This window comes from Camelus ferus, chromosome 3 (assembly GCF_009834535.1).
Source record: "Camelus ferus isolate YT-003-E chromosome 3, BCGSAC_Cfer_1.0, whole genome shotgun sequence".
Classification (NCBI taxonomy): Eukaryota; Metazoa; Chordata; class Mammalia; order Artiodactyla; family Camelidae; genus Camelus; species Camelus ferus.
In genome coordinates, this window is record NC_045698.1 from 52167279 (window position 1) to 52184666 (window position 17388).

At 40.8% G+C, this 17388-nt stretch overlaps 1 protein-coding gene and 1 pseudogene across 6 annotated transcripts in view; both read right to left on the reverse strand.

Moving 5' to 3' along the window:
* The window catches only part of LHFPL2 (LHFPL tetraspan subfamily member 2), a 153243-nt gene that overhangs the window by 68762 nt on the left and 67093 nt on the right, over positions 1-17388 (reverse strand). For all 6 annotated transcript variants that reach the window (XM_032474807.1, XM_032474793.1, XM_032474788.1 and 3 more), the window contains one exon: positions 12968-13028. The gene's annotated coding sequence lies outside the window, so the exon portion shown is untranslated. The remainder of the gene's footprint in view (positions 1-12967; positions 13029-17388) is intronic.
* LOC116659987 lies at positions 3283-4058 on the reverse strand (annotated as a pseudogene).

The following is a 17388-nucleotide window of genomic DNA, read 5'->3' on the forward strand; positions in this document are numbered from 1 at the left end:
AGAAGAACGTTTCTTAGAATTCACCAGGGATTCAGCCACCTTCTCAAGCGCACCCGGTTACTGGCTCTCTTCTCCCCGATTCACACGCCTATTCCCTTGACGATGCTTTCCAGGATTACCTCCCAAGCAACCTACTTGTGCTGGACTCCTTGTCACAGGATCTGCTTCGGGGGAAACCTAGCCTAAGAAAAGTACCAACAATGAAGCAACTTGATACCATCAGGGGAAGGCAAGGCCCAGGGGACATCTCACAGTCAGGTGCAGTGAATATTCACGGTAAATAAAACATTGTTATGGCATGTTCGTGCTGAAGAACCTTTCTGTGCCTTGGTCATAAGGAGCCTGACAGCCTCAGGAAGCAAACTGAGCTGTCCTAAATCTCTGGAAATTAGTGTATTGTAAGTGTTCTAAAGACAGACTGGATTTCAGGGGATGTTTCCAGCTTCCATGGTATTAAATTTCCTTTTATCCTTCCCAGCACCATATTTCCAATAAGCTCTGAAAAAAAACCGTAGCCCTGGGGAAGGATATTTTGCTATCTTAATAAAGTCTTTCAATCCTTAGGAGACAATTCACTGTATTTTCATTCTCAAAAATATTAATTTTACTCCCTCAAAGAATCTTGTAAAAATATTTGTATTTCTTGCCTGAGTTCCCTGGGAGGTGAAGTTGAAAAAATTAGCTAATAAAGGATAATTTCAATATTACAAAAAAACCCCCAATACATTTGGAATATGGAAATAATTAAGACCCAAAGAATAATTTCAAGCCCTCAAATCAAAATGAGAGTAATGCCCAGGACCTCTCATTTGACTAATATGTACTAGATATTATTCAACGTGCATCCTGCTTTAAACCAAGCAAGTAGGTGAAGAATTCAAGTTTCTACAAAAGGTAAATTAATGGATGAGGATTTACTTTATGCAAAGAATTAATAAATATCCCATTACAATTCCATGTTCTGCAAAATGTCAATTTTATCTTAGAGAAACCTGATTTACTTATTTTTAAAGACTATACCTTCAGGGAGTGAAGCCTGGACTAGGGCGGGAGGAAGAGGGATGTGGATGAAGGGACGTGAAGAAGGCAGAGCTGACAGGACTTCACATAACTCATGGGATGTGGGCAATGCGTGAAAAGCAGGGTCTCAAGATGCTGCCCACATGTCAGGTGTGGTGGATGAAGTGGAGGAGAAGTGAGATCTTGTTACCAGGAGAGGGAATCCAGGATGCAGGGCCAGTCAGGGAAAGGGAACAGGTTCATCTGGGGGCACACTGCTGCAGAAGTGCCGGTGAGACACCAGGGGAAGACCCGCCACAGGCAGCTGGCTGCGTGGGCCTGCAGCCCAGAGGGGAGGTCCGGTCTGGGGAGGTCTGGCCTGTGGGCGGCAGCTGAAGGCATGGGGTAGGCCTGATCATTTGGAGAATGCAAGGAGATGAAGGGGAAAAGGGGGTCAAAGGCTACCTAGAAACAGTACTGAGCAGCAGGCAAGAAAAGTCTTCTCAGGCAAGCAGCCTGAGAAGAAACATGAGGAGAAAAGAAGCTGACAAGGATCACTTCCAGGGGTCAATGAACACTTTTTTGAGCCCATGTGCTGTGTTTATTGTCATCATTCTGTCAGTGGGAGTTACACCATATCTGCCTGGACAGGCAGGGGGACACAGAAGAAGAGGGTAGGACGCAGGGTGGTGACAGGGTACCCCTGAGGTCCAGGTGAGGGAGGACGGGGTGCTCGCTGGGAGAGCTGACTTTCCAGATGCTGAAAGTCTCAACCAACAAGTCACATCCAGACTTCTGAATGTGTTCTCTTTGACATTTCCACACCTGATTTTCACTCAAATATAGGACAATCTGGCACACAATTGATTATTACCAAGAAGACAGGACAGTATGCACAAAGTTACGCATTCCAATAAATCCTTCTAGGAAAATGGGACAAGATCGTAAATGTCACAGTTGTCATAAATGACAATTTCACCCGAAAAGGACATACACAATCACAAAAGAGAAAAAACAAATGACTGTTCTATTTATGAAAAACACAGAATTTCATCAGTAATAAAAACAGTAAAAACTAAACTAAGATGCCATTCTCACTTCCCAAACTGGTTCATCCATAGGCTAGGCTTGTTCCTAGCAGTGGAATTAAAAGCAGTGCTGTAATGAGTATTGTGTTTAGATTATTTGTTTGAGATGCTCATGGTAGAGGCAGGAGGAGGACAATTTCTAGGTCAAAGAGGAGAAATGTGATCGCCACTAAGAAAAATTTTATCAAGAAAGGTATGTGTGATGACTAGAGGGTCAAATCCACCTTCACAAGGACTTGTTTTCTCTGAAAATAGTTCATTGGGAAGTCAGAATGCGATGAATACAAGTAGTGACGTTAGCGCTATGTTTGTGGACAATACCAGTGTGACTTTTTTTTTTTTTCAGATTATACCAAAGCTAACTTACTAGAAGTCAACTGGACTCTTTAATACTAAAAGAATAAGAACCTTATCAAGAAATGGAGACATAAAGGAACAGTCACACGACATCTATGAAATATCAGTATCAAGTGGCAGCTTCAAACCCAAAATGATGATTGGATGCAAAGTGAAATTTTGAATTGACTCAAGAAGCAGACGATGAGGAAAGCGGCGCCGACAATCACATGCAGGCAGTGGAGGCCGTGGCTGTGGAGGACGCCGGCCCACACACAGCATCTGAGAGCAGGGTGGGTGTTTCCTAATACTCTGAAGCCTACGGTAAGGTAACGTGAAGTAAACTCTGCGGGCAACTGTAATACAAAGGGCTTGAAGTAGATGCATGTGATTACCTTCTATGAGGCTGTGACGGGCTCGGGTAACGGATACTCAGAGGCTAACAGGACAGAGGTATTAAGCAGCAGCACTTCTAATGGATTTAGAGGGCAGATGCCTGTTAGCGGTCAGCATCGCCCAGCGCAGGTGTGGGAACAAGGCTTGAACGATAAAAGGCCCAGAAGAAGCCGGTAAAAGAGGACTTCTGAAATAATGAGAGTCATTCCATAACAAAGTCCTTTTTGAACAATTTAGGGGCGTGGGGACTTTGAAAGTGCCCTCTTGGACGACGTCTCATAAACACCGATATATTGTTAAGGTACTGGCTAGTAGGCCTAGTGACAGTGGTAACGCTGAACTCAAGTAGAACCGTGTAACTAGACCAGGGGTTATTAACAGGGCTGAGAGGGCTCCGGTAAAGGGTTAGGGGCTTGGATTTGCTGTATGATATGCATGGGTTTGGTGGGTCATTATCATAGTGTTAAAAATCAGGTAGGTAAAGGCTCACTAGTAATGTAGTCACACAGAAATAGGGCCACTGCAAATTCAAGAATAGAAGTAAAATAAGAGTAATGAATGCAGTAAGAGCTGGGGCAGGACTGATACTTATTAGTGCTCGAGTTGTTCCTTCAATTAAGTGAAAAGGTGACCTGCTGTAATATTAGCTGTTAATCATACAGCTAGAGCTACTGGTTGAATGAACAGGCTGACAGTTTTGATAATTCCAAGCATGGGGATGAGGAGGATTCGCATTCCTTGTGGCAGAAAGTGAGCTAGTGATGCTTCTGTTTTACGGCAGAAACCAGTAATCACAGTTCCTGCATAAAGAGAAACTGCTATACCTAAATTTACTGAGAGTTGTGTGGTTGGCGTGAGTGTGGTAGGAGACCTAACAGGTTTGTTGGGCCAATAAATAGAGTGAGTGAGATGAGTGTTAGTGTTCATGTCTGTCCTTTGTGATCATAGATGGCCACTGTTTGTTTTGAGTTGAATTAATTATTGTTGAATAGAGATTATACGATTGCTAATTAGTCAGTTAGGGGCAGGAAATAGTATACTTGGAAATACAAAGATTAAAATTACAATAGGAAGTCCTATTAGTGTTGGGGTAATGAAAGAGGCAAATGAATTTTCGTTCATTTCATTTCTTAAGGGTTAGATTGTTTTTTGTGTTTTGTTTGATTTTAGTTCTGGAATTGAGGGGTAGGTATACTTTGATATTTTTAGTTGAAATATAATGAATGGAGCTAAAATTATTGATATAATAGTGATACATTATGTTGATGTGTCTAGTTGTGGTATATCATTAAGGAGAGGCTTAAACTCTCATTCTTCAACTTAAAAGGTTAGTGCTATTTCGCTTCTTAACGAATTTATAGTATAGATGTGGATCATTTCTGAAAATATTTTAGTGGCACTTATTGGAGCAAAATAGGTATATAGCTATGATTGGATCCACAAATTCCTAAGCACTGTCCGCAGTATGGACCTGGTTATGCTGATAGGAGCACTGTCCGGTTTAGGCGCCCTGGAGTAGCATCTGTTTTTAACCTAGTGAGGGGTCGGCTCATGAGTGCAAGACATCTTTGGATGAAACTGATATTTGGATTGTTATTTCTACAGGCACTACTACTCGATCAGACACTTCTCGTTGTCATAGTTCTCCTGGTTTTAGGCCAGATCTGTATTTTAAACAGCCAACAAGCTGGGTACTCTGATCTGGAATAATGAGGAGAAGTCCGTGAGAGCAGCTGAACACCTGACCACCACCCCAGGCTGACTGTGTCTTTCTAATCCATAGTCACTCCATGAATATTAGGGGAAAAAAATGGATTGAAATTCAACTGAATCAGGAATGCAGTTTGAGAAAGAAACAAGAAGAGAGAAACGAGGTGGTGAGGCAACAAGAGAGAAGCCAGCTCTTTCAGATTAGTCACGCTGGATTTCCGAAGTGGATTTTCAGTCATATTTGTCTTCATTAGCTGTGAGTTAATCACAGGAAGGGTCCATTTCCTAACACAACTTGGCTGTGTAGAGAGAATAATTTGGATCAAAATCAGGTACACTTACAAGTCCACCTGAACTTGCCAACTAGCTTTAAGAGTTTTTCACAGGCTGTTCTGGGCTGATAACATAAGGTACAGAGATTGGGGGCCAGTCCCACTCTTATAGGCTGCCTGGCCCCTATAACATGTGGTGAGGGGTTGGTCTGTGACTCCAGGGATCCTGGTGTCTGGAAGGACAGGACCTGTATGACTTCTGGTCCCCCCACAGGCCTGAGAGCATAAGAGAGGGAAATGATTACACTTTATTCTGGTTATTGAATTAAGCCAAAAGGAAATGTAGATTATATCAGTATTTAATTCAGAAGAAGTTAGCTTCTGTTAGAAAGCCATGACGAAATTTCAAAGAGTGGCCAGGGTGTTTATGGGGACAGGATCTCGGAACTTCAGAGCTATATACTTCCTTCTTTTGTAGTAAGCATGGATTGCTGTGGTTTGACATGGGAAATGATTACAAAAAAAAAAGAATATCAAATAGAAATGTATGCACCTACTATTTACCTATATTAACAAGCTTCATATAAAAAGCATAAGTATACTTTGTGGTGACAATGAGACATGTCTACACTATCCCAGGGTATACTCATTCAGCAGGTCAGTTCATCCCCTTCCTTCCAAGGAACAATTTAAGGAGTAGACCATTAAAGTAGAAAAGCTTTGTATGTTAGGATCATGGCATTTCTTCATGCCGATTGGATGAACAAGAGAAGCACCAGCGGCCCCAGCTCCTGTCCAAAGCTAACCCCACAGGCACCTCCCCCTGCTGGGGACTGGGCTTCCCATCAGTTAGCTGCAGCCCTGCCCACCCTCCCCTCCCCAGTCCTCATCGTTTGCCAATGACACATTCCTACCTGGGCTCCTGGCCTCTGGCCAGCCTGTCACCTGTGGTGCCTCCTCAATGCTCAGCTTCACCTCTCTGCTTAAAAGAACTTTCCTGGCTTCCCAAACTACAAATGGGTTACATTCAGATGGTTGCTAGACTTATCATGGTGATCATTTCCTAATGTATTCAAAAGTCAACTCACTATGTTGTATACTTGAAATTAATGTAATATTGTATGTCAACTATATTTCAGTTTTTTAAAAAGTGAAGATTAAAAAAACATAAAAACAAAGTAGTTGAACCTAATTTTATCCTCACCAGCAGTATCTGAGAGTTCACGCTGTTCCACATTCTTGTCAAGACTTGCCATTATCAGACTTAAAAATGTCTGCTTATCAAAATGGGGTGAGGGCGTATCTGGCAGGGGGTTTGTACTCGCATTACTCATGCGGTTGAGCAATTTCTCATTTTACCGGTTCCTCGTGGCTCCTCCTCCTTATGAAGTGCCCTGCCACCCTTCTCCACTCCAGGATTTCTGTTCCCCTTGGTTGTCCATCCTCCTTACTGACTCGTAGGAATTCCTTACATATTCTCCACTGTGAATTTATGACTGTTTTATTAAATATTTTATCCTTTCACTCTCTACACTGCCTTTTGATAAACTTTATAACTTTAATGTAGCCGAAGTAATCAATTATTTCCTATGTGACTTATGCTCTTTGTTTCTTGGGTAAGAAATTAGTCTCTATCTCATGTTAATAAAGATATTTTAGGGGGGTAGTTATAGCTCAATGAGAGAGTGCATGCTTAGCATGCATGAGGTCCTGGGTTCAATTCCTAGCACCTCCATTTAAAAAAAAAAATCTAAAAAAAAAAAGTTTTAAATATCAAAAAATTAATAAACAGCTCATACTTCCAAAAGTCATCTGTAAATGGAAGTTATACTTAAGCCCACATTCATGCCTCCATTTGTCCAACATTTACTGAGCACATAACATGCGTCAGGCACTGTGTTAGGCAGCCTATAAGGTACCTAAACCAAAGTTCTCTTCAGAGAATGCAACAAAACCAGCTCTACAGTCTAACCATCATTTATCCTCCATCCATTCAACCAATATCACTCAGCACCTACCATGCATCAGACATTGTACTGGGCAAAAAGGATAGAAAAGACTCAGACTGGCCCTCAGGAGGTTTACAGTCTACTAAGGGAGGCAACTTTTCATAGAAAGTGCCCCTGCTGGGAAGCATCCTCAGGACTCTCCTTCAGACAGGCACAGTGTCTAACCAGACTTCTTACCAGACAAAAGACAACCTGTCAACATGCAAACAACAAAAATGGAAAAAGAAAAAGAACTGCACTCACCTTAAGTCTTTGATGCATTTAATCACTTTGATTTGCTTTTGTTCAATCTTGTAAACCTCTGTCTTTATACTTTATTTGATCATTTTTCTATCCAGAGAGCATATATTTCATCCAATTTACCCTCAGTAAAAGGAGAAGGCTATTACACCCTTTCTTATTAAGTAGTTCCCATCTCTTATTAACTGCTTCCAAGCTGCTGGTAGAAATGAATTCTGTACTCTAATACTGGAATTTAAAAACCTCAAGGTCATAACAGTGAAATTCTCTGCAAGGAAAAGCCACCTTTCTTGAGCTAAAGATCCTTTGTGAACCTTGATAATGGTTTCTATCTGGTATATAAATATCAATCCTGCTTAATTCCTGGATAGAGCTTACAACCCTGGAATGTAAACCCTCACTCAGTCTGGAAAAGAATGAGGAAGGCAAGGTATTTGCCACATTTATTACACAAAGGAGTATGGGTGTCACAGATCAAGTACCTACACTTGAAGAATTCTGACAAGGAAGGTGGTTAGTGTTTGTTGGCACCAACTACACAGGAACAGAATCAGAGAAGTTAGGAAACCTCACTACCATCACTTTATGACACAGCCAGGACTCAAACCCAGACCAGCACTGATTCTGAATCCAATACTCTTCTCCCACCTTAGAGTACACATGAGAGTCACCCAGGGCATGAATGTCAAACAAAATACTGATAACTTTAACTGTATTTTCTCCTCATGTTTCATACATACATGGGTTACAGCTAAATACGAAGCCAGTAATTATTCCCTTAGGAATACACCTCTGTATTCCTGGCACTGCAGTAAGAAGAGAGTACTATTCGCTATAGGTAATTAAAAGTCATTCTCTCCTGGATGACACGTCCTAACCCGATCTCCTGTGGCATGGCGAAATGTGACCTGGGGAACAAGGTATCTGCATCGAATGTCAGAGCCAACAGTCACCAAGGAAGCAGAATATCCAGCTGGAAAATAGTCTGGGGGTTCACATCCTGGTGGATGGCTGTGAGTGCCTCCCTTTGCACATTTTGTAAGAAAGCCGAAGGGAAGGACTGCAGCGAAGACATCTAGATGGAGCTTCAGCACCAGAAGTAAAAGCAAAAATAAACAAATGGGACCTAAGTAAACTTACAAGCTTTTGCACAGTAAAGGAAACCATAAACAAAACAAAAAGACAAACTATGGAATGGGAGAAAATATTTGCAAACGATGTGACTGACAATGGCTTCGATTTCTAGAATATACAAAGAGCCTGTATAACTCAACAACAAAAAACCAAACAACCCAATCCAAAAGTGAGCAGAAGACCTAAACAGACGTTCCTCCAATGAAGACATAGAGATGGCCAACAGGCACCTGACTAAATGCTCAACATCACTAATTCTCAGAGAAATACAAATCAAAACTGTAACGAGGTATCACCTCACACCAGTCAGAATGGCCAACATTTAAAAGCCTATAAACAAATGCTGGAGAGTGTGGAGAAAAGAGTAACCCTCCTACACTGTTGGTGGAAACCTAGTTTGGTGCAGCCATTATGGAAAACAGTATGGAGATTCCTCAAAAAACTGAAAATAGACTTAACCATATCATCCAGCAATCCCATTCCTGGGCATATATCCAGAAAATGGATATTTGAAAAGATACATGCATTCCAGTGCTCACAGTAGCACTATTTACAATAGCCAGGACATGGAAACAACCTAAATGTCCATGGGCAGATGAACGGATAAAGAAGAGGTGGTATGCATATGTGTGTGTGTGTGTGTGTGTGTGTGTGTGTGTGTGTGTGTGTGTGTATATATGATGGAATACTACTCATAAAAGAATAAAAAGCCGTAAAAAGAATAAAATAATGCCATTTGCAACAACATGGATGGACCTGGAGATGATCATTCTAAGTGAAGTAAGCCAGAAAGGGAAAGACAAATACCAAATATCACTTTTATGTGGAATCTAAAAAAAAAAAAAAAAGACACAAATGAACCTACTTACAAAACGGAAACAGCCTTGCAGACATAGAAAATAAACTTATGGTTACCGGGGGAAAAGCAGGAAGGGACAAATTGGGAGTTTGGGGTTTGCAGATACTAACTACTATATGTAAAATAGACAAACAACAAGGTCCTACTGTATATATAGCACAGGGAACTGTATTTAATATTTTGTAGTAACCTATAATGAAAAAGAATATGAAAAAGAATATTTATGTGTATATATACGTGTATAACTGAATCACTATGCTGTACACCAGACTAACACATTGTAAATCGACTATACATCAATAAAAAATAAATAAACTGGTAATAAAAAATAAATGGAGCCTCAGGCAAATCAAATAAGGTTTAGGTAATACATCTGCTATATGATTTTCTTCTTTCTAATTTTTAGTACTTAAAAAAATTCCTCTAAACTTGTTAATTGGTAGACTGTAAACAAAAACCTTAAAAGCAGAAAAAAAAAAAAAACCCACTTCTGTAATTTGCATAGTTTACTGGGAAAACTTGTATGAAATTATCCAATTCTTTCCAAGGGATCACCCAGTGCAGCACTGTCCAATGGAATTATTAATGTAAGCTCTGTACATTATTTAAAAATTTTAGCAGCAACACTAAAAAAGAAAAAGAAATTAATTTTAATAAATATATTTAACTCAGAGTATCCAAAATATTATCATTTCCACACAGAATCCATGTAAAAATTATTTAAATAATGACTTTTTCCCCCTTAATACTTCAGAACCTGCTGTGTATTTTCCACGTAGAGCACATCTCAACTCAAGCAATAAATTTTCATCAGAAATATCTGACGTGATTTACACTTTATAAAATTTACAGTTGAAAAGTAGATCTACACGCCCAAGTTGTCCCAAACATACATCAGTTTTCCAGTAACTGAATTATCAGTTCTAAATTTTAAATTAACTAAAATTAAAAATTAAATGCCTTATTCATACTAGTCCTATTTCAGGTGCTCAACAGCCATATGTGGGAAGTGGCTACCATATGGACAATCCAGGTCTACAGACTCATTCCCCTTTGCTTATTTGGTCAATTCTAGGAAGTATTTCTACAGATGGGGAAAGATCTATTTTCTTTTGAAGAAAACCCAGGAAGACTAACTCCCAATGCCCTGCCCTTCTCCTGAGTGAGTCCCACGTTGCAGGATATGATCGCTCTTAGTTTATTCAGGACAAAGATGATGTCCCCAGGTCTAAACCAACATAACATGATAGAAGAGGCAGTTCAATAAGCCGAAGTCCCAACCTGAGATATTAAAACCTATGGATATTCTTTCGAGTCTGATTCTCTGCTTCTCTTCTAAAAGCATCCTGGTGAATTTATCAGCATATTACTTGAGATTCACATGCCAGACACAGTACATCATTTAATCTTACAGCAATCCAGTGAGACGGGTAAGAGCCAGAGAGGGTGTTGATAATTTGCTCAAGGTCATACATCTAATTATAAGGTGGAGACTAGGATTTTCAAGCCCAGAAAGTCTGACCAGATTGGAAAAAAAAAAAAAAGACTGCCATTAAAAGCCCCCCGATGCTAATAACCCACCCTGAACTCCCACTTTTCAAGGGTCCTCACAGTTCTCACAGAGCAGGCAGAGCAGAACAGAGGCTCAGGAGCTGCCTGACAGACCAGTCCCTCCAGTCTTTGTCCAGTGCTCTTTCCAAGATCCCTGATGTCCAGAACCAGGCAGGAAGCACCTGTCATCTGCTATGTACCACATACATTGCCATCTTTGCCTCCTTAAATCTTCCAAACCACGTTGGAAGGAAGGCATATCCACACATAAAGAGATGGAGGAGCCATCAGGTAAAGAAACCTGCCTTAGGTCACACAGCCAACGAGCACCTCCGTTGGAATTCCAGCTAAGGTCTGCGTCCAGGCAAGGTGGAGCCTCAGCCTAGGACCTCCTGATGACAAGGCGCTCCCCAAACCACCATGATTCTCTCTGCTCAAGAGAAAACTTCCACCAGGTTGACATAGTGCGAGTGAATATATAAAAACAACAGAAAGTAGGATTGGATTTCTTCATAATTCAGATGATATTTATCAGAATGGCTGTTCTTGTGTCTATCTGATTTGGTAACATTTTATTGTATTTATATGGGATGAATTCACAATTAAAAAAAATACAGAGAAGGTTGGTTTTATCTGGTTAAATCTTCAGAGACAGGAATTTCAAAGGTAAACACGACTTAGCTCCTGAAGGCGCTGGCAGAATAGAATTGGCTTTTCCCCAGATCTGAATTAAACAGGCCAGCCTGGCCGTGATCCAGGGTGACAATCCACAATGGGGGACTAAATCATCACTGGACTACATCGGAAACACGGAGCCACTTAACTCGGGGGTGCACTCCACTCCTTACATAACAGGCTAAATGGCAACCGGACCTGTTTCCACTCAGGCAGTCGGTGCCTCTGAGTGGAAATTAACACCCTGCTCACCAGCACAGGTCTTTCTCTGCTGAGAATACTCCCTTCGCAGAGCTGCATGTGTGAAAGGGGGCCTCACCACCCACCCCAGTGTCACCCGGCTGGCAGGCCTCGGGAGCTCTGGACCTGAACAACGCAGAGGCAGTGTTACCACCGGCCAAGTCTTACACAGGTTTACGAACACCTGGTTCAGAAAAATCACATATAATAAATCCCTTGTTTTCAACGTTCAGGAAAAGCTATGTATTTTTTTATTAACAGTCTTTACTGGCAGAAAATCAGTTTCTCCCGCCCCCACTGAATAACTATGAAGCAGATATTTAAGGATTATCAGTTTGATAAGGTGCCAACGAGTAGCTTTCTCAGGACACCCACCTTTCCCAGCTCAGCCCCGGCTCTCCCACGAGCAGGAACTTTCCTCAAATAATTGCCTAACTCGCACATGCTTATAGTTTCCATTAAAAAAAATAATATAAAAAACAAGTCAAGCTTCCTCATCAACCCAGGCAGCAGTTGCTGGAGCAATTTAAGAATATTTGAGAAATCAATAGTTCAATTCATGACATAAGAGCAATTTTTTCCTTCCCCAGAATCTATAATCTAAAAAGATCACCTTTCCACAAATAAGACGGTGTCTGTGAAAATACTCTGAGAATCTCCAGCACATGACAGACCCTTCTGGATAAGGTGTCTGTCAGTCCCAAATACACACCACGCACTGGCTCTCTTGGCCTGAGCTGCATCCTCACATTCAAAACAAGGCGGCCCTACAGGACCAAGCTGAACAGGCCTCTCCCTTTTGAGAAACAGGACTGGAGCATAGTCTTTGGGGACAATTATCTAACATTCCACCACCTTGGTTTTCTTGAATGCATACTGTAGAGGGTTACTCAGCCCCTATTATAGTTACTAGTATTTTCCCAAAGTGATCTTAATGAATTAAAATCAATAGAGTGAAACATAAGTCACCTATTAGTCAAATGTTTTCGATTTTTACTTAGGCAATTCCTCTCCCTGAGCTGTCTTAGTACTAGAATTGGGTAATCTGAATTGGCCATCTCTACTTCCCCCTTCAGAGAGAAATGATCACCAAGGGTGAATGGTCTACAGAGAAGCTCAAAAGGAAAGACAATGTAAAGCCAGCCATGCCCATTATAAAGAGCTCTGAAACCTGTTTACAAATGGTGACAGAACAAACCACGTCAGAACTGAAGCATGGGCATTACAGCATTCAACCTAATACCATTTATGAAACCTCACAGGGTCCTATACAACATTCGTGTATGCTCATCAAAGTGGTGTTTCTCAGCAAAAACAAAAACAAAAAAGCTACTGTTTATCATTCAGGGCCCAAAAGTTTAAAACACTGCACCTCCTTCAAGAAGTAAGTTGCTACCCATCTGGAAAAGGTTTCCAAAGAATCACTGCCGATAAGGGCACCTGACTTCATTTACTCACCTTAAATTGTATCTGCAGGGATGTCAGGACGTCTCAGTGAACGACTTCAGAAAAAGGCCGCCTGGAGAAACAAATTGGACAAAACATTACTTTTATTTTTTTAAAACACATAAGGAAGACTTACCATGCAATTTTATGTCTCATTAAAATATGTGATGTTTCAAACATTGGTCCCTGGGCTGCCTACAAGTTCAGTTCAGCCTGCGTTAGAATGTAGCCACCCCTTCCTGGGAACACTGCTACACTAACATGAGGTCCAAATCATCAATGAACCAGGAAAAAAAAAAAAAAAGACGTCAGTGAGGAAGATGCAGCCCAGGAACATGCACCTTACAACATCCTTTCCTTTTCCTTCACAAAGGGACCAACTTGAAAATACAACCTGTGACCTTGAGGGCACTTTATGAACAAAATAAAAGGCTCAAATAATCCAGAAACGAATTACGGGATGAAATACAAAATTGTGAATGAGGCATTTATCCTGGAAGCACTTTAAATCCTTTTCAGTTACTCTGTTAACTTTTTTTGTTTTAAGCTACATTCACAAGGATGTCAAAGACTGGAGAAATGAAAAAATGGTCATTAAAACTCTAGCATAGTAAACAGAGGAATCCAGAAGAATTTCTTTAATGATTAGTTAATTTATCTCAAAATCAAGTATTCCTTTTGGTGTTCTCAAAGTCTTTAAGTAACCTAAGAAGATTATAAGTTATTTATACAGTCACAGAACAGACCAAAATGTCTGTTCAGCATTGCTTTCAAATATTAAACATAAATGGAACAAATTTCTAATATAAAATATCACAGCTGCCACTTGTTGGGCACCCAGGACTGTGTGGCATCAGATTATAATCTTTCCAGACAGCCAGTATGTCCATTAACAGATGAGGAAGCAGATGTTGAAAGAAGTAGAGAACCTTCCTCAGTATCACACAGATCCAGGGTTTCCAAATCACACTCTTTTCACTCTGCCATGTGGCCGTTTGAAAGCACCCCTTCCACTGTAGGTAGTCTATTCATCACCTTCCCAAATAGAAACCTGACATTCCTTAATGTAAAAGTCTAGAAAAGAAACGGACCTAGCAGATGAAATGAACCTGTGCTTTCTGCATGTTTAAAAATGTTTAGCCTAATCATGTCATTTAGGACTATAATGTAATATAGCGCATGAGCAAAAACTTGTATCCAGATTACTAGGTTAACATGAGTGGCGTCAGTGTTCATCCAGACCAGATCTGAGGTTGAGAAGCCAGCACAGCACTCAAAGGCTCCTCTGTCTAAAGAAATCATTTTAGTTCAGTTACAAACTCGAAGCTATTGGACAATACTCACTGGGTTTCAGTTAAGAAAAAAAATATATACATAAAAGAATTCTGAATTCATAAGGTCATTTGTCATAACAGCTTAGGGGAGTTATGGGTTTTTTAAATGGTTCTTTATAAGTTAATTGCTAGTTAAATTCCAAACATTTCCCACAGTTTAATTTTACCCCTTCGGGGAACTTCATGAGAAGTCATGATCAGCATTTCTATCTGGAAACAGCTTCTGAAAGAAGCCACTAGGATTATTATGAACAGGTCTGTTATAAATGAAGTTCTTGATCAACATCTCATTACTTCTAAAAGCTAAATGGGTCCCCAAAACACTTGAATTAGCACAGTTCAAAATATAAGATAACATCTTAAAAAATCTCTTTTGTTACATACAACACAACCAAAGCTCTGGACAGGTGAGATGGATCTCAAGATCCTAACAACAACAGAGAAAGGAGGGTCCAATCCTGATTCCCACCTGAAGTTTTCCAAACTCACACTGCCGAGAAAAAGCATCTCCCAGAATATATAAATTTGGCCTACGCTCCAAAGAAGAAAGGCATTTGGGAGCAAGTTTTCGGTATCACAATTCATCTTTTCTGATAACCAAGTCATATCTTGTGAAACCATCAAAGTGATGAGAAAAACAAACCACGCTAATTTTGTTACTGGGTTTGGTTGGTAAATAGGGTGCTACAGTTATTTTTATTTTGTTAAATGCTATTTCAAAAAAATATAGTAGACTAAATAAAAATGTATCAAAGCACAGAGCCCTCAAAAGTTCATTAAAAATAGTCAATGTATTAGGCATTAACTGTCAAGCACTGTTCTATGCACTAGATGGAAAGTAACTCATTTATTTCTCACAAACCCTGCAGTAGGTCCCACCTAGTATTACACCCATTTTAAAGATGAAGCAGGCACAGAGAAGTTTAAAAAACTTTCCGTGAGTTACGTGGCTTAAAAGAAGTGAAAACTTGAATCCACCTAAATTATCATACTTAATCCTAACAACTATATGATGCAGGCAGGGCAGAAAATTTTGGCCCCATTTTAAATTTGAGGGAAACTGCAATTCTGAAGAGTAAAGGCTGACTTCCCTACGTCACACTGCTAGTCAGTAACAGGGTCAAGAACAGGAACCAGGGCTCTAACTCCCATGCCGGTGTTGCTTTTCTATTTGCTTATTTTTGTTTTAAATTCTGTAACTCAAAGCAGAGAGTGTGTTCTGCCTTTAATCTCTAAGACACCACAGGGTCCTCTCCTGGGCTGTGGCAACCAGAAAGACATCAAATGCAGTGCTCACAAAGGCATTATCATGCTGCCATATCACCATTTTTCCATTTCTCTACGTGCAAATATGTTTTTCACTTACTGCCTGTTAAACACACTGGAGCTTATTTAAAAAGTCAGAAATACCCGTCTTTCTTATTTATCATTCTTATGTCTTCATTTTTGTAGATTAGCAGTCTGCTTAGCTATTTAAATTATTCATAACCCTATAAATTGAGGTACTATTTCTTCTAGCTAGTATTCTAAAAAAAATTTAAACCACCATATTTCTGCACATTAAAGAGTTAAAAAGTTTTTGCTTCCCTTTCATCCCCATTTGGTTCCCTGCCCTTCTATTCCACTTCCGGAGATCAGGAGGAGAAACAATAGCTGCCTTTAGTGCCGGAGCACAGCACTCACGTGATGGGCACCAGCTCTTATTTACTGAACCGCATTGCCAAAAACAGGAAGCCGAGTTTAAGACCCCTCTCTCAGTTATAAATTTCTACAGCTTGACATGCACTGATTTGAGTTGTTTCATGTTACTCTGTAAAACTAGAACCAAGAAGAGTAAATTATCTTGGAAGTTATGAGGATAGATTTCAGCTTGGCTGAAGAAAGACTGTCATAACAAACAGTTATCCCACCGAGGTCTAGACTGCCTCTGGGTGGGTTAAGAGGCAGCTGCTTGGGCAGACGCTGCAGAAGGGGGAGTCCCAGCAACTGTCCCCCAACAGAAGGGCATTCCCTGCACCCTGCACCAGCTCGCGATGGCCCTGCTTGGCATGGATGGGGGTTCCTGAGGCAGGAGCACTGTGTAAGTTACAGACATTCCCCGATTCATTTTCTCATTTGATCCACACCAGGAGGGGAAGGCAGCTGGAGTGGCGCAGTAGGGGCAGACGCCAGTCATCATCCCCATTTTACAGACTAGGAATTTCAACGACTTAAGTTGAATCACACGGTAAATGCTAGAATCCGGGTTCTAACCTAGGACTTCGGATTCCCAAGTCCAGTGTATGTCTAGCTAGGCAATACTGCAACAACAAAGACATGAGGCTTTTCAACCAACAAGGACAGGGGCAAGGATGGGCTCCAAAGCCATGAGGCATGAAGTCAGTACCAAAGCTGCTGAGCTGAAAGCAAAACATGGTAAGAGCCCTACTAACTCTCACACACCATCCCCACCACCTCACTGAGACACAGTCTGCATTTCTGGTGGACATGGTCTCTAAGGCTCTGCTTACACGTGTCAGCTCAAGGAATAACTGTCCAAATCCCACTGTACTGTGCTGTGTTGATACAACAACAATTGCTTGGAGAAGTTGGTTCACAGTTTAAGGGGAGCTGGTGGCAGCAGAATCAACACAAAGAGCAGTGTCCCATTTCTGCATCCAAAGCATCAATTGTCACTCAAAGACTAGGCTGGTAGCTTATTAAAAAAAAAAAAGTCATGAAATGCATTGACTATTCTGACAACAGGTCCAGGACAACCTCACACTTGGGTCTGATAACAGGAGTTTAACAGAAATAGGTCAGTCATTGAAGAACTGCTGAACCTTACAAGATTTTCCAGGAAAGATGTAAGCGTGTCACATTTCACGAACCTGTCTACCAAGTAGAGAGAGTGGCAGATTGCCAAAGGCTGGGCTGTGTTAACTCATGTGAAATGCTGGGAACCTGAACCTCTGCAATGCCTGCCCTGCCACTCAGCCACACAGGGAATGACTGAAGTTCAAGTTTCCAAAGACCTCACAGACTACACGCCAAATGCAGTCCATCACAGAAACTTCCTCTGACTCTGAAGGAAAGAAAAATGACTTGATTCAAAAATCC